This window comes from Pantherophis guttatus, chromosome 7, assembly GCF_059756535.1.
Source record: "Pantherophis guttatus breed Tessera chromosome 7, ASM5975653v1, whole genome shotgun sequence".
Classification (NCBI taxonomy): domain Eukaryota; kingdom Metazoa; phylum Chordata; class Lepidosauria; order Squamata; family Colubridae; genus Pantherophis; species Pantherophis guttatus.
Window position 1 is genome coordinate 33,808,985 of NC_142069.1, and position 23,298 is coordinate 33,832,282.

Genomic DNA, 23,298 nt, shown 5'->3' on the forward strand with positions numbered 1-23,298 from the left:
ACATGGCATTCTGTAACAAAATGTTATAGTGTGAATTTCAGGATTCTAAAGTTTTCTGATTGGGATTTTCTCAACATTATGGGAATAGGGTGGTGTCAAGCAGCATCATATTGCCACTCCAAGCTATGCTAACATCTTTGATTTTTCCTCTTTTGTCTAAAAAACAATAGAATAATGACCCATTTCCAGTTTCATTGTTCAAAACGTATATCTTTCAGACATAAATGGAAAAATAAAATATTAAGCAGTTGCTGACATGTAGCCCTTTCCTGCTTCGAACATCTAGATGCTTATTTTTAAAATACAGAAACTTATGTAGTTATTGGTGTACCATTGTATAGTAGTGCCTGTATAAAATACTGCTGTTGCATTTTGTCCTATCAAGAGAAAAGTGGTGCATGCATATACTGAGTAGCCCCTGTTATTCAGTATATTTATTGGGCTATTTCTATTATTATCACCAGCTACATATCCAATGGCCAGGCTTTCTGGGGTGATGGCCATTGTCTAAAAAAGATAGCCCCAGATTCTATAAAACTAACCAAGAATATTGTTTTTTGCTCTATTCTGACAATGGAATCAATTTTCTCCATTTTTATCAGAAACTTTCAGGTTTCTTTTCCTCTTTTCACTTATTTCCATTCATCTATTGTCAAGCCTAGTGATTTTTTTTCTGCAGTATGTCCAATGGATAGATGACAGATGTAGCATTGTTTAGAATTTTAAATTTCAAAGACAGACAGTAGAAATGATAAACATACATTCCTGAGTTATTTATTTCTTAATATGACTTAATATGTTTTTTCTTTTTTTATATATTTTATTAAAGTTTATTGTATGATAAAATACTAATAGAAATTGAAATTAAGGAAGTTAAAGAATAGAGAAGTTCAGAATTAATGGAAAAAAAGAAGTGACTTCCCACTTCTTTCAGTGCAGTACTATACAGAAATATTTAACCTTAATATTTTTGCTTTTCGAATTTTCATACCTTTTATCTCTTTTTCTTCTCTAAAAAGAATATAAATTACAAGCCTTTGCAGATGACCTGGTCTTTATTATTGAAGAACCATTAATAACAATAAATAAATTGATAGAAAACATTGGAGAGTTTGGGAAAGTAGCTGGCTTGAAAATTAATAAAGATAAAATGAAGATAATGACTAAAAATATGTTGTAAAAGCAAAAAGAGAAACGGATGGAGATTTCAAAGATGCAAGTCACAAATAAGGTAAAATACTTGGGGATATATTTGAAAACAAGATGTAGCGCACTTAAAGAAAATAATTATAACAAGCTCAAGCAACAGATAGGGCAAGATTTGGTGAAATGGGGAAATTTACAGCTATCTTTGATTGATAGGATCTCAACTATCAAGATGAATATTTTGCCTAGAATTTTGTACTTATTTCAGACAATTCCAATCAAGTTGGGCAAGGAATTTTTTGTAGATTTGAATAAAATGATGTTGAAATATATTTGGCAGGGAAAGAAACGAGGATAAAATTAAAGTTATTACAAGATGCTAAAATGAGGGGTGGTTTTGGCCTGCCTAATTTTGAACTTTATTACCAAGCAGCAAGTTTAATGTGGATTAAAGAATGGATAACTTTGAGAAACACCAGATTATTGAATTTGGAGGGACATGACTTGTTGATGGGATAGCACGCCTTTTTATGGTATAAAGGAATAAAAATACAGGGGTACTTTAGAAGGCACCAGATACGAGAAGCTTTGTTGTTGAATTGGGAGAAGGTTAAAAAATATTATTATTTGAAGATTCCAGTCTGGGTATCTACAATTGAAGCTTTTTCATATTCAGTAATATTTAAAAGGGAACAAATTGTTAGAGATAGTGAATTATTGGATGAAAAGGGTGAACTTAAATTAAAGCAAGAACTAGAAGATCAGGGATGTAAGATGGATTGGTTTTCATATATGCAAATACACTCTCGATATGAAGATCTCAAACAAGAAGGTTTTTATAATGCTTTGACTAATTTAAATAAGATTTTAATGGGTTCTGATGATCATGTAATTAAAAAGCTATATGGATATTTGTTAGAGGTAAAACTGGAAGAAGAACAAGTTAGAGAATCAATGGTAGAGTGGGAGAAAAATTTTGGTCATGGTATTGATTTAGAGAAATGGCAAAAATTGTGGTCGCATAACTATAAAATGACAATGTCTACAGCATATAAGGAGAAATTGTATAAGATGTTTTACAGGTAGCATTTACCCCCGATGAGGATAGCCAGAATGTTCAAGAACAAATCAGAGAAATGTTGGAAATGTCATCAGACTCCAGGATCTTATTACCATATGTGGTGGAAATGCGCAGAAGCTAAGAGATATTGGACTAAGATACACACATGGTTGGAAAAAATGATAGAGAGACATATTGACTTTAAACCAGATATATTTTTATTAGGGATATTACCAGAGACATATAATAAAGAATTGCAATATTTAATTGTGAACATTTTAACAGCGGCTAGAATTGTATTTACTAAAAACTGGAAAGGAGAAAAGATACCTACTGATGAAGAAGTTATTAAGAAAATGATGGACTGTGCTGAAATGAGTAAATTGACATTTGAAATAAGAGAACAGGAAGATAAACAATATTATTTGATATGGGATTTATTTTATCAATGGCTAGATAATAAAATATGGAGAGAAATATGAAATATGAAGTGGAAATTGAGATAAAATAAGTGAAATATTTTTTTATGAAAATAAGCTTTGGTCATATATTGATATTTTGAAGATGGGATTGAGCACAAAAGGATGTAAACCGATCGATACACTGTCTGTAATTATTTGGAAAGATGATGGTTTCATGTTTTATTTTTGTTCTAAAATAAAAAATTGTTGTCTTTCCATCTTTGTGTGCATAAGATTCTTGCCACTGTGAACATGATAAAACTTCAGATTGTCCATATAAGGGAGGTGGGATAACCTGGCAGATGTTTTGGATGTTTGATAACCATATCCTCAGTTCTTCTTGCTGACAGAGGAATCAATGCAAAACGAACAGTAGTAGTGATAGTGAACCTTCTTGAAAGATTCCTCTCTTGATATTAATCTCACCCAATTTATCACCAATGACCTCTAACCACATCTTCCATTGTGCCATTGATCTTTGCACAAAACTTCTGATTTTTTTTCCTGATTCCTGTTATTTCTAGGCACTTGGTTATCCAATCATGCGGCAGGGAGTTAAATAGCTTCTTGCAATCAATCCATGCTACATTCAAGTTGGTCTTCCTTCTCTTGCAGTTTTCAGAATCATCTTGTCAATTAGGAGTTGATCTTTTGTTCCTTTGCTGTTTGGGTGGTTTCCTTTCTTCTCCTGTAGAAAGGATGTTGTTGAACTACATCAGCTACTACACCAGTTAGCAATTTGATGGTTGCTGTTAAGCAGGTAATTGGCCTATAGTTGTCTGGAGTTTGGACTATACATATGTGCCATGCTCTCCACCAAAAGGGGAAAAATAGTTTTCAGTTTCCTTCAGTTTCCACTTGAAGGAATCAAGATGTCCTATAGAAATACATCAAGAGTCTGGATGAAAATGATCACTACAAATACTTTGTATCATTCAAGCTGACAATATCCAGCACACTGAAGTAAAAAAAAAGATTAGAAGTAGATGCATAAAGAGAGTGAAGATCTTAAAGGCCGGCTCAGTGGAGGAAATATGATCAAGGCAATTGACATCTGTCAGTTCCAGTCATTACATACGTATCTGGAATAGTGGACTAGACAAGCAAAATAAAAAGCCCTGGATAGGAAGACTATAAAGAAATAATACAATGAATCATGCCTTTCATCCATGCAGTGATGTTAACAGACTACTTACTAAGGAAAATAGGTGGGCATGGAATGTTGCAAGTACATCAAACAGATGAAGAAGAAAAAGGGGCATTGGAAAAATATTTGAAAGATAGTGAAGAAGGTGCATTGAAGCTAGTATACCAGAAAGGCCTACTGAGTACTGGAGGGACCAAATTGGTCTACAAAAAATATCAAACGAAGAACAGAAAAAAGATCTGGAAAGACAAACCATTACATGGCCAATACATTAAAAAGTAGCAGGGAAAACAAATAAGAACAAGACCTGGCACTGGCTAAGAGCATGAAATTTTAAGAAAGAGATTGAAGGGCTAAATCTGGTTGCAGACTGACTACAAACAATGGCATGTCAAAGTAGCAATAATGGTTCTTTAAAGGATCTGTAAGAAACACCATTTGCCTGCAAGCAAGAAAAAGTCATAGAAAAAGAAGAAGCTAAAGTGCTCTGGGACTGTAGAATTGAAACAGACAAGCACCTGCTATATCCCAGACTTAACAATTATTGATAAGAAAGGGAAAAAAAATCTGGTTATTTGATGTGGCAATACCTGGAGACAGCAGAACAGAAGAGAACTGGAGAAGATAACAACATACAAAAACATTCAAATAGAAATAGAACAACCGTGGCAAAAAAAAGAGCAAAGGTAGTACCAAAAGTAACAGATTCCTTGGGTGCACCCCAAAACAATTGGAGCACCATTTGAACACCATCAACATTGACAGATCCACCATCAATGAATTGCAAAGGCAGCTTTACTCAGAACAGTTTACATCCTATGGCCATACTATTAATACCATAAAACATCCACATTGACCTATCCCAGGTCCTTGGGAAGGACTTGATAGTCAATAAAAATGCCAAATCCAGCCTGAACATCTGACAAACCATAAAGTTTCAAATTTTTTTTCAAGCCCTTTATCCATCAAACTTAAAAGAAAACCCCTGATTTCGCTTTAGTATTTATTTTAAGAATCTTCTTGATTAAGATAAACATCTGATCCCAATATTTCTTTGCTTTATCACAAATCTACCAGGTATGGTAAAAAACCACCACCTTTACAGTTGCATTTCAGAATGCACTTGTAAGTCTATTATACATCTGTGACAATTTTCTGGGCATTAAATACCAGATCATATTATAAAAAATTGAATTATAATTCAATGTAAACTTCAATCCATTTATTCACTTCTTTTGCCACTGATCAATCTTTATATTATAACCAAATTCTTTGCCCATTGATTCATATAATCTTTAACATATTTTTTCCAATTCAATTTCAATCTATAAAAGCAAAAACCACTCACGCTGTAATCACGAAATCTTCAGAACTATAAAGCCTACAAACTTGAAATCTGTCACATGTGTTCCTCTTGGCTTCTAGGTGCTCACTAAGAAAGGATTTTTCGAAATGACCATCAGAGCATTAGTATTTCCTATATTATGATTAACAAGCTCTGATGTTAAGGAGTTCTACTCCCCCTCCCCACCTGAAAAGAAATATGTTCCAAATGCATAACACAAGCAGAGGAGAGGAGTTTCACTTTCAGTTTTACTTTCACAGCAGCAACAAGGGGATAGGATAGGGGAGCCTTCTGTGGGGTAAGCCTGAGGGAGAGAAGGGGATAGGATAGGAGATGTTTCTGTGGGGCAAGGCTGAGAGAGAGAAGGGAGATAGGATAAGATAAGGTTCTGTTGGGGAAGCCTGAGGGAGAGAAGGGGAGAGGAGAGGCCGATGGTAACTAAATTTTCAAGCTGTAAGTGTTGATTTATCAAGCCCGATCACATAGTTTCGTAGCGAAGCATAGGTATCCAGCTAGTATTTTATAAACCTTAGCAAAAATATGTCCATGATTAGCACACAATGCAATTTCATATTCACTTCTTGCCAGTTCAAAACTATGGCATTTCTTATCTAAATTAATTAATTTTTTTTGTTAGTTGTAAATATGTGAGCCAATGGGAAATATGCCTTTGTCTCTCCAGTTCTTCTTTCCTTTTCAAACTTGGTCCACCTTAAATAAAATTTATTATTTCACTGTAGGTCTATCAGATTGGTCTTATTGCTTTTTTAAACAAAGCCAAAGTGGCATTTTAGGTGACAGCCTTGTTTTATATTTGTTCTAAACTCTTAGGATAGCATGTCCACAAAACGATTTTTAAATCTGTGTTCACCTTAGGATTGCATACCACAAATAAGCATGCCGCTCAATCTCAATTCATGATCCTCCAAATCTAATAACCTCTTATTCTTTAAGGTCACCCAATCCTTCATCCAAACCAAAGGGCAAGCATCAAAGTATAATTTTAAGTGGGGTAGACCCAATCCTTTCTCTTTCACTTCCTCAGCAGTTTATATTTAATTCTTATTTTTTCCTCTTGCTATATGAATTTAGTAATTTCGTTTTGCCATTGCTTAAATGGAAAATTGGTGATCAATATTAGTAATATTTGAAATAAAAATATCTTAAGTAAAACATACATTGTAATTACAGACAGATATGGTATGTTCAAGTATATAGCATGTATAACATCATACATATGGCGCCTTCTGACAGTAATAGAGATTTATGTATTCATTCACTGTGTATATCCAGCATATTCCATGTGATTCAGACCAATAACAATATATCTGTACCAAGAATATCTTCTGCCAATGTGATATGTTATTCAGATTAGTTTTTGCCAGGAAATACTGCGACTCTAGCTATACTGGGAATGGAGGGAACTCATTCCTGAAGATTAAATTCATATATTATGTGCCATTAAATCAGTGTCAATGGTTAGCAATCACACAGATCATCTACAGAATGAATGATCTGCACCCAACCTTGCCTTTCAACTATCCCAATGATATATATGAAGATTCTCGGTCATCCAAGTCATAGTTGTCTCAAATGTGCTTTTTCAAAAAGCAACTGGAGTATGTTTTTTTCTTGAGGAAAATGTTTCACTTCTTATCCAAAAAAGTTCTTGGATGAGAAGAGAAACATCTTCTTTAAGGAAAAAACATAGTCCAGTTGCTTTTTGAAAAAGCACCTTTGTGTATTCCAATGATACGTCCTCATCACTGTAATTGAGTCCATCCACCTTGCTATTGATTACCCTCTTCACTTTCCTTCTATCTTTTCCAGCATTATAGACTTCCCAAGGGAGCTGTATAATCACATAAGGTGTCCAAAATAGGATAATTTGAGCCTGATCAGATGGATTGATTTGTTCAGTGATCCATTTGTTTGGTTTCTTGGTTATTCGTGGTGTTTTCAAGGGTCTTCTCCAACAGTAAAGTTCAAAGGTATCAGAGCTTTTTCTATCCTGTTTCTTCTAAATCCAACTGTCTCTTCCATATAGTGCTACAGAGAATATTATAGCTTGTACCATTTTGATCTTTGTAGGTGTAAACTCCTGGCAATCTGGGTATCTTTTCCTCAGCCTTCATTGCTATGCAATTTTAGTCTGCAGCATATTTCTGGTTCCTTTGGTTCTTTTACTTTGGTTCCTTTACCGTTAATAATTGATCCTAAAAAGCTAAAGTTATTCACTACTTCAATGCCTTTACTGTCAGTTCTAAGCAAGTTGCTGTACATATTGTCAATAGCTTGGCCTTTTTTATGCTTAATGATGGTTCCATTTTGTTCAGTATGATTCTTGATTTTCCTGAATAGAATTTGCAGATTTTTGGCATTTTGAGGAATTAGAGTAATGTCATCTGCATAGCCTACCTCAATATGTATGCTCCTTTACTGATCTGGAGCCAGTCTGTTTCACCAAGTTCCTGTTCTATGCTGGAGGACAATAATATTTTCTTGTATTTCCATTTTCCTAACTTGACAGCTTGACATGATAAATTCAATCACAAGCCTTTGTGTAAGTAGTGAAGCACATACTGAATTATTTTTATAAATTCTTTGGTTTCTTTAATTATCCATCACACATCAGCAATAATCTGTGGTTCCTCAGCATTTTCTAAAACAGACTTGAACCTCTCATTTTCATTTTCATATAGGGCTGTAATCTACGCATTATTTTTGCTAGCATGTGAAACTAAAGGTATTGTACAGTAATTTGCACACACCATTAAATCTCCTTTCTTTGGTATCAGTATGTAGACTGACCTCTTCTAATGTGTTGGCCTTGTAGTGTTCTTCAGATGTGCTGGGATAATTTGGTTAGAACTTTTACTGTTTCTTCTGATGTGTGCCATATTTTTTCAGATATTTTGACAATTCCTATACCTTTCCAAATAATTAATGAGCAGAGTACTGATTTAACTTCATCTTCTAATACTACAAATCTTCAACTAGGGATTATTTTCTAATCTAAGATACTTTAGCTGTGATTATTTATTTATTTTTTATTTTATTTAAATTTGTATACCCAGCTATATAGAATTTTACTATATTCCTTCTATCTCTATTTCATTTTCTCTTAATCATGAGTACTTGGCATTGTTTAGTATTCCAATTCAAGTTTGAAACCTCCTTATGAGTTTGGAGATCTTTTGGAAAACTTTCCTCATTTTTCCATATGCTAATATAATATCTTCTCTCTTCCAACAACTCTCTGAAATTGGTTATTAAGTTCCTTCTTGAGATCTTTGTCTTTCTTGGCTTTGGTTTCTCTTGTCTTTTTTGCAATTTCTTCTGTCTGTTCTGACATCTAGTTTGATTTTTCTGTTTCTTGGGTTTTTGGCAATTTCTTTTCCTCCTTAACATCTGTGATTTCATCATATTGTTCTTTCGTCTCCTTGTTCCAATAATATAGTTAATATCCTTGAAGAAGGCAATAGCAAATAATTTCTTTACGGTTGCCAAGAAAACAAGATATTCATGAAGTCACCAGGAGTCATATTGAACTATAAACTGATTTAACTCATTATATGTATGCCATGAAATTGGAACAGTGATTGTATTGCAGTACTGGTGGTTCTCAACTTATAACCAATTACTTAGGAACCATACAAATTTATAATGGACCCCAAAAAGATATTTTTGACCTGGTTTTGAGGTTCCAATGGCCAGGCTCCCCCCATGATCATGTGATCACATTGCATGGCTCCATGGTCACATGACTTTGATTTACCAGCATTTACTTTCAGTTTCTAGGCAAAAAAATGCCTGTTGCAGACAACGGATTTGCTTAACAACTACAGTATTCCCTTAATGACTGTTGCAAAAAATGTCACAAAATTGAGTTGGTCATGTGTTGACCTGCTTAATGGTTAGCACAACTTATGACTGTAATTCTGGACTTAATTGCAGTCATACTTGAGAACTACCTGAGATCATTTGACAGCATGGGTGAGGTTCATGAATATGTTGGTGCTATTCAACTGTGCATTTCTGTCCTTAGCCAGCCCTGAGGGTGTGGCTCACTGATGACACCTTACAAGGCAGAAATAGCTATCTGAGTCTCCCAATGAGCAGCACAGAGTTGCTGTTTGTCAGCAAGATACAAAAAGCCCAGAAACTTGTGAATGAGATTTCACAGAACCTGGGCTGCAGAACATCTTATTTTACGTAGGTAAAACCTGGCTAGAAAGAATATGCACATAAAAGCCTACGAAAAAGAAAAAGAAACATTGTACCTTTACAGGGAGGATACTTGAGAAGAGGGTGTGGCTCACTGATGACGCCTTACAAGGCAGAAATAGCTATCTGAGTCTCCCAATGAGCAGCACAGAGTTGCTGTTTGTCAGCAAGATACAAAAAACCTGGCTAGAAAGAATATGCATATATGTGTGTGTGTGTGTGTGTGTATACACACACACACACACACACACACACACATCTATATCTATCTATCTATCTATCTATCTATCTATCTATCTATCTATCTATGTAAGTTTTCACGGGTATATATGTGTGTACAGTTAATATTTCGGGTTTCTTCCCGTGTAATTGTGAACATATCCCTAAAAGGGTAGAAGCGACGTTTCGACAGAATCTCATCTGCCATCATCAGGCTTATGTGAAGAAGACCCTTCAGAAGACCCTTCTTCTTCAGAAGAAGATATATATATATATATGACCACAAACCAGAAGCCAGACTATAGCTGCATCATTAGCCACTTTAAACCCTTCCAATCCATATATGAAGCAAACTGACACCCACCATGAAGATGTGGCACGATCACGAACACGAAACCAAACAACAGCAATGCAGCTCACCAGCTCAAATCCCCCTGCAACTCAGACTAACCCGAGCACAACCAAGCCCCTACCTAAACAGAACACACTCCCATCCAATCAGAGCACAGCCAACCCCCCATCCAATCAGAGCACAGCCAAGCCCCCAACCAATCAGAACACACCTCCACCCAATCAGAACACAGCCAAGCTCCCACCCAATCAGTGCATACACCCACTGGCAGGAAGAAACAGCTGCGATCACACATTGCTCCTAGAAGCATGAAGCCGAAAACACCAGCCTGAAGATGATGAATGAGACTTCGTTGAAACGTCGCCAAGACACTTCCAATTTTATGTGGGAGAAAACCCGAATAACCAAAGACCTACATACAAACACCCGCGAAAACCTCAGAAAACACACACACACACACACACACGTATGTGTCTATATATATATGTATGTACATATGTGTATGTATATGTACACATACACACGTGTACATATATATATACTGTAGATAGAATCAGGAGAGCAGATCATTGTTACAAACAGCCTGTACTTTAGAAATAGGTAAGTGCCTAAGTACAGACTATAGAGACCTTGCCACCTCTTTTTTCCCCAGCCATTTCCTCATGACACTGCCTTAGCTTACCTAACACATGCTTGAATCAAAGTGATCCTTAGCTATATATTTTTTTCTCTTTTCCTAATAAAAATTGTGCTGATTATATTATCTGGCATGCTACACTGATTACTGGTTGCTGACATAGTCAGGGGTTCAGATCTGCTCAGCTCCTGTTGACACATTAGTCTGCTCTGGGCGCAACCTTTCCCTTTAATCATTGGGCATACTGTAGCTCTCTATGGCGATGTTGGCTTGTGCAAGAGGAGAAACGAGGCACATGGTTTTCACAGAAGCATCTTACCTGTGCACTACCTGACTTATTGGGCCTTATGCAAGCTCCTTATTGGGTTTAGCACACTTGAAAGCTCACTAGAATAGTGATACACAGAAGGTCAGTTTAAATTAGAAGAGACAGCCAGACACTTCCAGGTTCTGCACTGCTAGTTTTGCTGCCATTGAGTGCATTACAAGTTTTCATCTGCTTCCGCTGATAAAGGATTTTGTGGGGTTGTATTTTTTGTAGTTTGTTCTATTTTTATTTTATTCCATTTGGAGGTTCGCACAAGATCAATTTCAGGCAAGTGCAGTTTCTGTGACTATGCAATAACCACAATTAGTTATGACCACTTAGTGCAACTACTTTGCTTATGGCTTTGGCAGCACTAGATGCCATGGTGATGACCCTTGTTATTTCATTTGGACTAATTACCACTGCATGATGCTCTTGCGTGGCTTGTTCTCCAGACCAGTCACTTCTGGCCATGGGGTGGAAACAGAATTCTTGGTCATCCATTGGCAACAGTGTCATTCCCTTGCAGCATTAGTTGGGAATGGAGCTTTGTTGTTACTGACCACTCCTTTCATACTTTGCCCCCTTCTGCCTGTTACATGTCAGCCAGGTTAATCTTGAACCCAAGTTTAGATCTGAATTTCAGAAGAAAGCTATAGCCATGCTCAAAACCAGTCTGGCTGACAGGCAACACGTGCAGAGGAGAGCCTGTGAGGAACATTGGGGGAGCTCTTTCCCACTTTATTCCATGTCCCCGCTTAACACCTGCCATTTGATAGGTAGTTACATCCATCACTCTAGGCATCCACCTAATTTGGCACACTCCTATCCAACTCCATGTGAAAGAAAGCGATTGTCAATGGTCTGGTTGCCATTGGCAGAAGAAACAAACTCAATGAATCCATGAACCCCTTTACTTACTTCGTCCACAATGATACAGACAGCACAATATTCGGCAGAGAGGGCACTTTTAACTCAATCCTGAGAAAAAGCCCTGAGAACTCTACTGCAAAAAATTCTCTTACCACGGTTCAAATCCACCACTTGTTCACACAAGGATCTTAGCTGCCAGTATCTCTCCTCTTCCTGTTACCATTCAGTCCGCCGTTTGATTTCCATGGAAGGCAGCGAGCTCCAAGAATATATAGCTGCTTTTCCTGGGAAAGAACAGGGGAGAAAAATCTTGCTTTGTCCATGCAGATGGTGTGGCATCTGTTCGGCTTCTTGAAGGCAAGGAATGGAACCCCGAACCGTGTCCGACGGGACCCCGTTTCCCTTGCCCCGTCGTGCGCTTTCTTCACGGTCGCCAGTAGGAGGCGCTAAAAGGCTAGGACAAGCCTGTGTTTTTGCCCTTCGGCTACATGACGTTGATTGCTGCCTTAGCCAGTATCTCACTAATAACGCGGAGGAAAGGTGGGGGGGGGGGGAGAGAAAGATCCAGGCAGAGGAGAAATTCCTCCAACGCTCACTTGTGAACACCCCCCCCCCCCGATAGACACTCCGGTTGATTGGGTAGATGTGTGTGAATGCCTCTGGCTTCGTAGGCGGGCGATTGGGGAGAGCTGGCTAACTCCAGCCCACACCACTTCCACCCACTCGCACCCTTGGGTGACAGGTCGCTTTTGTGAGTCTCCCGCCCTTCCGGGCCTGTCTTCTACTATTGACTCACAGGGAGTCCTCCTTACTCCCTCGCCACCAGTTTTTTTTTTTTTTTTTGGATACAGCGCCATTATTCTCTCTTCTCTTTCCCGCCCTGGTTTTCACCTTCCTTTGCTTTCCGGGGGGGGGGGGGGAGGGAGGGGGGGAGAACGGCGGCATTCGCTGTGGCGGTGTGGGCGTGTATTTGAAAGCTATTGCAGCGGAGGCAATATTGCCTTTGCCCCGAGGCAGCCTTTTTCGGGCAAAATGGGGCTGAGCTTCAGCCCGACGAACTCAAGAGCACTTGAGGTGAATTGTCAATATGCCCGGGGGCTAAGCCCCCCCCTTCTCCGCCGCAACCCTGAGGTAACCATAGCCCCCCGCATCGCACGCCCTTAGAAGAGGGACTTGTCGCTGCAAAATGGGGTCTTCTCTTCTCTAGGAGGGTCGTCCTTCTCTCTCCCCCTCTTCCAAATCCTCCCCGAGCCTGGTCCGTGTCTCCCCCCCCCCAAAGAACAGCCTCCAGCTAACAGGTAACCCGAGGAAGAAGGTGCAGCCACCAAGCTCCGGTCCTTCTCCCGGAGGTCCGTTGCAGCTGGTGGCAACAGTTACTGGCCGACGGGAGTCGGTTGGCGGCCGCCGCGTGTGACGAGCCGGGCGCGCGTGTGCGTCTCTCCCTCCCCCTCCCGGTCCGCACACCTCTCCAGAAAAGCAAATGCGGTCTCGGGGAGGCTCGGTAGAGAGTCGAGCCCCCCGCCCGCTTCATTCATTCCTCTGGAGCTGGCGGTGGGACGAGGAGGGGGAGAAGCGGGTGGGTGGGGAAGAGGAGACCGCCGACATGTCAGCAGCAATGCAGATGGGGCTAGGAACGGCAGTCGCTCGCCACTGAACGGCTCCCCGCGAGTGGTGGGCTGAATTTGGTGCGCACGCGCTCGTGTGTACGTGTGTGTGTGTCTGTGTGTGTGTGGTGCGCGCGCGCATGTGTGCATGTGTGTGTGTTACGGAGTTCCTTCCTTCGGTGGTTTCTAGCTCGCCCGTTTCTCCAGTTCGCCTTCGTGCCCATCCCAGCCATGGCACAGCCGGAGCATCTCTGACATATTTATAGCCCAGGAACAGCTGTTTGCCATTCCTCTATTTGTGGGCTCATGTGGGGAAATGCGTTTTCCTTCCCATTCTTCGAAACGTGCTAGCGTCTCCACAGAGGAGCTATTCGATCTCTCTCGCCCTCCTCTCAGACCGACCCTCTCCCCTCTTTTCCCTTCAGGAGGGGGCGCTTGGAGAATTATCATGCTTCGCGGAGGACCAAAATCTACCCTCGCGGCACCCCAACTCAGCCTGCTTTGCTAAGCTTCCAGGAATATATTTCTTCTATCATCGGCACCAATAGAAGAATCGCCACTGTGGCGTTCTCGCATTCCTTCTCTTCCTTCCTTCCTTCTTTAAAAAGAGAAAATGGAATGATCTCTCTGGATCCCGCATATTTCGACTTTCCTCTCTACTGGATCAGATTCATCTTAGAAGGCGATATCTTGCTTTGCCTTTGCACCACTTCCAGACGCAAGATTGCCAGCGTCGAGGCGTCTTGCAAGAAAGCGGTTTCTATGTGCATCTGGCATCGCCCCTTCCCCATTTGCTCCCCAAACCTCATCCTTCTTTATGTGGATATGCAAGCAAGAAGAGGAGACTGGATATTCCCAACATGCTCACTCCCCTAATCTGTCCGCCTAGAGGTTCTGCTTCTACAAATCAAGGTAGGAGATTTTGTTCAGGGTGGGGTGGAGGTTGGTGAATATCCCCCCCCCAATACACTATAAAAAAGCCACTCGTGTTTTAAACAACTAATTTTGTACTAATAGCACAAACCAACCGCTGGGCTTCTCACAAAAGAGCCAGAGACGCTGTTTGGAATGCGATTCGGTTTTAAGGAGTCATTCAGACATGTTGATTCCTCCCTTCCCTGGCTCGTCAGAAGAGCAGGGGGAAAAGAGACACGAGCTTATTCCCTCCCTTCTCCACCTGATACGACAGTGCTTTCGTGCTTCTAAAAGGAGGCGGAGGTGGGGCAGGAGGCAACCGATCAGGGGAGGGCAAAGATGGAGCTTCGCTTCCTCCTTGTCAAAATGGTCTTGGCCAGCCTCTTCTCTAGCTCGGGTTTACAGCCTGGCCGTTTGGGAATATGCAACATGGTGGTGTTGAGATTGTCTTCTAGTCCAACTACAAGCAGGCCCTGGAGCTTTAGGCAAGCCAATGTGGCTGCCTTCGCAAAAGCTAGTTGTAGCGAGCGCTGGCCAGCCAGTCCCAAGAGAAGCAGAGGGGGCTGCTGATGTATAGGCAGCCGTTGTCTGTTTGCAGGTGGAGGGCTATCAGAAGTCTAAGCACGTTAGGAGACCTCTAACCCCTCCCCTCCCGCCCCGTGCTTTATCCCAAGGCAAAACCTGCACCTGCCATTCTCCTCCTAACGGATCAGGGTTTAGCCACGTTGACTTCTCGCTTCTTGGCGCGAGCCATGCAGTCTTCCCTTCCCTTCTTTCTCTCCCTTCCTCCGTGCCTGGCTCGCTTTCGCACACACACACACAGACATCCACACACACATCCACATCCACACTCATTTTTCAGCATGGGATGCAAAATGGCTATCTTCTTGCTCGACTGTGCCTGCCTACGCGACACAGACCGTTAAATGCAGGACTGAAATTGGGCACGCCAGTCTAGGGGTAAGATGGTGGCAAGACAAAGGCGGACGAGTTCTCTAGTGAGTGGGTGTGGATGCGCTTCCAAAACCGTATGAAAAACGGGAATCGTGGCGTTTGGTTTCAGCCCCAATCGTTCCGCCCGGTAACCCTCCTGGTCGGTTACATTGCCGTTAGAACCTCTGGTGAGCCCGCCACTATATGACACCCCCCCCACCCCTTTGGCATCGCGAGGCACTGAATTATTTCTACCTGGGATTCTGTAAGGATGGGTCCCTGGCCGGGCTTCGAGGCAACCTCTGGCTCACTCACCAGATGGTCCTAAGTAGCTTCCCGAAAGATTTCACGCCAAGCGCGACCCTCTGACCCTCTTCCACTCCCAACTTCCGAGAAGCGGCCCAGAAGGGCTGCCGGGCTGCCAGGAGATGGTGGCCAATAACGGGACGCGAACGATCCGGGAAGCAAGGTGCGGGAAAGGAGTAAGAGGTGAGGGCTCCCTCCATGATCACCACACCCCTCTAGGCTCCCGAGCCTTCCGTCTGCGAAACAGGTGGAAGGACCTGTCCCCAGTAAAACCTAGGGCGGTTGCGGGGGGGATCGCCGAAAAGCCCCGCAGGCTAGAAAAAGGACCCTGTTTGCCTTGCAATCCTTCCCAGGCAAGCAAAGGGGGGCCGTGACAGAAATGCCGAGAGAGAGCGAGAGCGCAACGAATGTACCGCCTTGGCACCGTTTCTTTTCCATCCTCCCGGCTCCGCTGTGGTTGTAAAGAGAGGCGAGGATGACGGTCCTTTCACAGCTCGAGAGAGGCCGGTGCGAGGTAGAATTCCCCCCACCAGCAGCCACGTTCGCCTGGCGCTTCTATAAATAGCCCAGGATCTCGGTGACATCTACCTACGTTCCCCTTCCGCGAGTGGGAGTCTAAAGTTTACCTGCGCTGGGAGAGCGCGCGCGCGTGTGAGCGAGGGGCGGAGCCAAGCGGCAGGGGCTTAAGGGGGTGTGGAGAGCGGCTTCTGAAAGGGGCGGGGATTTCTCGCCTACTCGCTAGAGTTAGGGCGACAGGTGCGTGGCTGGAGCGTGGCTATCGGCACTCCCGCCTTTCCGCTGTCTTGCAGCGCGACTTGCGACCGGAGTGGAGAAGGGCGCACCTTCTGGTCCTGCCTTTTTTTCACAGATTTGGCTGGGGCGATGGACTGTTGGTGACAACGGGCAGCAAAAAGAGGCGCTGGGTTTCTCTCAGGCGTCCCTTCGCAAAGGCAGCTGGCCAGAGCGCCAGCTTCGTTCCAGTCCGCAGAGTGGGCAGAAGAGCTCGCGGATTTCGGATCGATCGAGGCTAAGGAGGTTGTTTTCCTTTTCAGCGCCTCTTGAACATTGAACATTGGCATTTATCGGGGGGCGCGCGTGGGAGTCTGCGTGCCAGCGTTGGGTAGAGTGGGCGCGGAGAGCTTTGGCACCGGAGCCTTTTTTGTTCAGCTGTGGCTGTTTCGGCAGAGCGAGACAAGGTCCCTTCTCCCGATGCATCCCAGTTTAGCGATGCTCCTGTCTGCAAACTTTCCTCCTGCTGGAAATACTCATCTGCGAGGCTGAGACACTGCTTTCCTATTCATATTCCCAAGGACAGTTATCAACATTTCCATGGGAGGCTTAAAGCCATTTGTCTGCAATTGTCTGTGCAGTTTATAACGAAGGAAATGAACTGCGAATTCTTTCCAGCATTTCCATTTTAGAACGACAAATCGATACAAATCTCAACATGCACATGGAATCTACATTTGTTTTTTTCTTTCTTCAATTCATCAGCATCACCTGGAGATAGGATGGACAATTACTAAAGCCACTTTTTTTCCAACACTGATGTCATCCACACGTTCAGAAAAACTGTGTAAGAAAACCAGCGTAGGAAGTTTCAAATGGATCTTGTGCATGATATAAGAACGTGTTTTTCACTGGTGTCTCCCACAATTTTCATTCATAGCACCAAATGACAAATTGGAAGAAATCAGACTGAAAGGTGACCAGTGCTTTAATTGTGAGAATTTGTCTGGATTCCTCCAGATCCCAAACTGAATTTTGGCAGAGAAACATCTCCGCAACCTCTTCCATTGATCTGGCATATACTCAGTGGCCTTGACTTTTAAACAAAGCATACTTGTATGGCAGGATTGGGAAGGAGTGGGGATTTGGTGTGATGAAGGTTTAGGCTTAGGTGAGGGCATAGAAGAAGCTGTAGTGTCAAGTTTTCTAGCACTTCTCTGCATTTAGTTCTCCTTTTCAATATTTTCATAAAATATATATTCATCATTTTTCATTCTAGTTCATACTACCACTTTATTAATATTGTGATAAAGTTATAACATATATTTTAATCTAAAATATTACAGCAATACCAACCAACACAAATCAACAATGGACACAGAACAAATTATAAGATACGCTCTGAATACCCTGAAGAACAAGGCTTTTAAAAGAAAGGTATCACACCATATTTGTTCTCAAGCTCTGGAACTATTTCAAAGATAGGGTTTCTTTCTTCATTAACCCCAAATAAAGGTGGTTATTATTTTTTTTAAAAAATAACTTTTATAAACTGAAGATCTTCAATTTCAAAAGCACACTTAGCTAGCACAGTATGCCCTCCCAAGATGAACTGCGGTTAAAAAGAAGTCTTAATTCACAGCAAACTGTGATAATAAATTGGAAGAGAATGAGAAAATAAAGAAAAAAATGTTATTATTTTTACCTGGGTAACCCTTAATCTAGCAGAAATTTTCAGAAAGCCAAGATGGGGTAACACAGTTGTGAGCTGCTATTATACTAAAATGATAGTGTGAATAAACGTGTGATGCTTCTAAGAGCTATAAACAAACACATTACCAAATCAGAATGCAGAATGAACATCTGAAATACATGATGGATTTATTTTTAATTAATTATAATTAATTTTAAGGTTATAGTTAAATTCATAGAAATAGAACACACACATTACCATTATGAAACTCAAAGATACAACATTTGATAGGATTCAGTAAAGCATTCTGTGATATAATGTATATCCTCAGAGACAGATTTATAGGATAAATGTACATTTGAAATATGTACATATAAATGTACAAAGTTTCATATACAGATGTTATCTTTAAAAACATTGATTGATCAACATATCAAAAGGTATATACACTGAAGCATGTGTGTCTGTGTGCACGCATGCCTGCACACACACACACAGATAAATAGCATACATCTTGGGATATCGTAGTTAGATATACACAGATTGATAAAAGATAAAAATGGTTTAGAAATAGAATAGAAACATACAGTACTTGTATAAACCCACAGCTTGTCAAGTACACACTGTTAAACAAGTACTGAGTAGCATATACACCTATATGATACATACAATCGTGTAATTCTAGGAAGCATACAGTGCACATTTAAAGCTTGGCTTCAAATATATGCAGTAATAATAAGATAATGGTTTAAAATTTATGCAGTTTGTTCCTTCTCTCCTTATGAGAAAAATTAGTAATAACATAGTTTTCATATAGAGGAGTAATTTCAAGGTAGGAGGACATATAAATATAAAACCAACATATACATACCTCATTAAGTTAAGAGTCTCTGTGTGTTTGTGTGTATATAGCTAGTCCTCGACTTCTGATTGTTTGTTTAATGATGGTTTACACTTATGATGGCCTTGGAATTAAGTGACTTACAACCTGTCCGCAAAGTTACAACCACCGCACCACCCCTGAAATGACATAAATAGGAAGAGTAAGGTGCGTTGGATATGTTTGCCATTTTGAGTAATTTGTAAAAATAATAAAAGACGGGATACAAACAAACAAATAAACAATTGCACTTTGGGTGTTTGGAAACCAGCTGGTATTTCTGATAGGGGAAAAGTTAATTTGCTTAATGACTGATTCACATAACAGCTACGTGATTCACTTAATGACTGTGATAAAAATAGTTGTAAAATTCGATCTGGGCTTATAATGACTGGCTGAATGAATGCATCACTTGAGCTCAAATGGATTTCATTCTAGAAATTAGGTTTGTTCTGGGAGTGAATTTAAATAAGCATACAGAGAGTTGCACAGGTTGACTAGTATGGGAATGTATAATGAAAGATATTGAAGCACCACTACCTAGAAAATCATTCATGTGCTCATCTATACATATTATAAATCTAATTGGTATATAGAAATTTCCACACATAGAAAAAAAAGCATGGTAAGCAGTCTTAAGTTACTAATTGTTTACTATTGTTTCACTTATTCTGGATGTTCTAGATGTCCTTTTAACTACAAAAAACACATGACATGTTTATATTTTCTTTATAAAGAACAATTATTCATTTAGAAAGAAGGGTAAAAATCATGTGCAGATTGAAATATCTATTTAATACAGCCACATAGAGTTTCTTCCGTGTAGATATCATATGTAATACACTCTCACAGTTGTAAATTCTTTGATAAATTATTTTATTTCATGAACCTCTGTAAGTCAAATTTCCAGATATCCCCTACTTGAATCCCCCTCCATCTCTAAAATATGTGAAAAATTATGTCAGCCACTTCATGTTTTTTACGTACCTCTGACACCTGGAGGTAAATTCTGTCTGGAGAGAAGTAATGTTAATTGGATGATAGTTACATTTTGCAAACTGTGTGCACATAGTTGGTTACTGCATTTCTTGCTCAAGCGTGCTTTAATTTGTTCTTCTTTGGGGCAATGTTTGGCAGATTAGATTTGCTGTGTGTGAAATCTTATGATAAAGATTATGAAAAAGTTTTAAGCCTGATATTATGATTCAGACCTTGCCATAACTTGTGGTTTACCATATACAATCATGCCCCAACAACAGCATTCTATTCTTTTGGTTTTATGACATTTTAATCTTATCTCCAGGCCTTACATTATCAGGTGAACTGGTTTTAAAGTGTTATTTTCCCTTGAGTTGGTGCTAACCCACTGCTTCAAGGTGTGTAAAGTTCTGCAATTATTTTGGAGATCACCCATTAATTTGAAGGCATAGTTAGGTGACGTATTATGAGTGTAATCAGAGTTATGTTTGGAAAATTTATATAACTTACACAGAGATAATAGTATGACTTATACACTAATTATTTATTGATTTATGTAATTTATATATTATTCCAATCAACAAAGTACTCTGAGTGGCTCAAACAGCTGATTCAGAAATTAGGTTAAAAGGACACAATAACAGTGACAATAATAATGAAATAAACATTAATAAACAACCTGTGAAATCAATATCAATGAACATTCCTTGCAGAAGGAACTCTCTCTTCTTTCAGAGAGGAGCTGCAGATGCTTACTCTTCCATCTTGTCTCTAAGATAACATTCACTGCTCTGGCAACGTCTGCTCTCCCCGTTAACACTTCGTTTTTGAGACTCTTTCATACTGATCTTCTCCATTCTCTCCTGCTTTTATTACCACCTATTCTGCAAGCTTTCTACAAGGGAGACAGATGAAACTTTCCCAATATTTGTCAGTTTTGTTTATTTATTAGATTTTTATTCTGCCTTTTTTTCATATGCAACTCAAGGCGGCAAACATTAATATTCCTCCCTTCTTCTATTTTCTCTAAAATAATCCTGTGAAGTGAGATGAGTTGGAAGAAAATGACTGGCCCAAAGTCACCTAGCTGTTTTTTCATGCTTAAGGCAGGACAAGAACTCACAGTTTCCTGGTTTCTAGACCATCCCCTTACCACTACACCAAAATGTCTTTCTCTTCCCCCTGACTGAAGTAAGAAAAGGTATTTTGGTCTAGGAGTTTGGTCTAGGAGTTGGTTACTTTCTCTTTTAGATCTCTACAGGACCTACCTCGTAGCACATCATAGTTCTGTCTGCCTCCTTCACTTCTGGGGTAATATCTTGGCTGGTTTCATCCCATATATTTCTTTCTTTCACACTGTTTTAACTTGGGAGATACCCAAAAGTTGTTTGCAGAAGCAACTGTGAAACAAGTCTAAGGAAAGTCATACAGTATCTAGAAATGAAATCCACCTTATTTCTGTTGTGGTGCCCAGATTGGTGGATGTTTCTTTTATTGGCTGATGACATGTGGAAAAGGGATGGTCCAAAACCAAAGGAACAGGAGAAAACCTTCAACACTCTACAAAGAATGGCGCTCTCAAATATGGACATCATTTGGCTGCGCCTGGAACAGAAGTAACAAAGGCAGATCTAACTTCCTTCCAAGGTAATGGAAGATAAAGTCTAACAGGATGGTGTCAGAATTAGGGGAAAATACTACTTTAACATAGGTGCAACTGAAGAGTGGCTAGTTTTGTTTCATTCATGAGTTGGAGTTGAGATGAATATAATGTCATGGGGATTGGAAAGGAGAGAAAAGAAATTGCAAGGATATGCCCTGGTGAGGTGCAAATCACACAATAACCAGTTGCTCTTGCCTACTTATTCTGTTTGCAGTTAATCTTGCCACCTCTATGCCACTGACAAAACCCCAAAGCTCTTGTTGTTAACTTAATCTACCACTCTTTTTTTCCAGGAGTGTGTAATTTCCCATGAAGGCAACATTTTCAGCACCTGGCCTTTCCTTGCCTTTTTCACATCCTGTCACCCATCTCCTCTCTGCCTATCCCCCACAGTGTATGCTCTCCTATAGGTTGACATATCTAAATGGCATTACAAGCAGTAGCACTAAACAGTTATATTGACAAGTTACCTCTGTAGTCCTGATTCTGATCACCCAAACACTTGCGGACTACAGCTGAAATCCCTGTGTACACTCATAATGAGCCTCATAATGATTTTCATGTTCATTATTCTTCTCTTTTTGGACATATCTTTACTCATAGTACTGTAAGTTATAATATTGCATTAAATCTTGCAGAAAAAGGCTAGCATATACAGTTTTTAATTAAATGCATAAATACATTTTCTGTCTATTAACATACAAGAAAGGCATTTAAATAATATTTTAAAAAATCAGTAATTTATTTTTGTATACTGTACACTGTTTACAGTATATGTATAGTATACATGTAGTATACATTCGTTATCATACATGAGGAAGATTAGAAAATATGTATTCTCTTGGATTGAATAATTCAAAATGAAGGATTACAAACACACACACACACACACACATGTTTTATATAGTTTATATAGTCATTTAGATTTACTTAGCTTTCCTAAACTATAAATCCTTTCCCACTACCACACCTGTGCTTGTCTGTCCTTGATATATTTATTTTGAGAACTAATATCTTTGTGCTTCAATTCCTTCAAGAGACTGTAGTGTACAATGTGAGAGTTATGCCATGGAATTATTTCTGCCATTGTGACAGATTCTAAGACATATATTTTAATCTGTATTCTGTTTATTGTAAACACAGCCATCCGCTTGGGTTGGCTGTGCATTTGGGCCTCGTTCTCTCATATGCAGCTGCCCATTAACTTCTAACTCCCACAATGAAGGATTATGATTTGTTTTTTAAAAAAATGTCTATAAATGGTGCGGCACAGTCCATTCTTGTTCCTCAGTTTATAAAATTGCTTTGTTCATTGCCTTTTATAAGGAAGAAGGCATTGCCAGGTAAATCTGTCTTTGCTTGGTGAGATTGAATTATTTGGCTGCTACCCAGGCAAACTGCCCCATCTGTTAACATACTGTGAATGTGAACAAAGACCCCAATTATTAGAGCACTGAAATTCAGGGCAATCTGCTCTCTTGAACATTTTGCTTTTTGCTTGGGCCAAGAATCAAGAGAACATGAGCCCAGCCAAAGGAATGTTGCACATTGATTTAGGTGAATGCTCTGGATTGGATTGGGAATGATAGGCCTCAGATTAGAAGTGAACCAAAAATTACTTTTTGTTACACATCCATTTCATTTTAAGGTATCAGATTCAAATTATTCAGGGTTTGTTATGCAAATTCATCTTGCTCAATTTGCATTATAGAGAAACAGTTACATTGCTGTTGTCTACTTTATATTACATTCCTCTATACACAGATTTTTACAGTTGTCATTAACTCTCATTTTTGGTTCCTGGCAAAGGGTAGTGGAAAGAT

The 23,298-nt window shown here is 40.0% G+C and overlaps 1 protein-coding gene and 1 long non-coding RNA gene across 5 annotated transcripts in view; one reads left to right on the forward strand and one right to left on the reverse strand.

Moving 5' to 3' along the window:
• Positions 1-12,595, reverse strand: part of LOC117655345 (uncharacterized) — a 96,417-nt gene extending 83,822 nt beyond the window's left edge. For both annotated transcript variants that reach the window (XR_009623225.2, XR_004588638.3), the window contains exon 1: positions 11,927-12,595. This is a non-coding gene — a long non-coding RNA (uncharacterized LOC117655345). The remainder of the gene's footprint in view (positions 1-11,926) is intronic.
• Positions 12,596-13,227: 632 nt separating this feature from the next.
• GRIN2B (glutamate ionotropic receptor NMDA type subunit 2B) overlaps positions 13,228-23,298 on the forward strand; it is a 367,937-nt gene continuing 357,866 nt past the window's right edge. For 2 of the 3 annotated variants that reach the window (XM_034402727.3, XM_087873919.1), the window contains exon 1: positions 13,353-14,290. The gene's annotated coding sequence lies outside the window, so the exon portion shown is untranslated. Of the gene's footprint in view, positions 14,291-23,298 lie in introns of all 3 variants that reach the window. The other variant, XM_034402725.3, reaches the window with a different exon arrangement.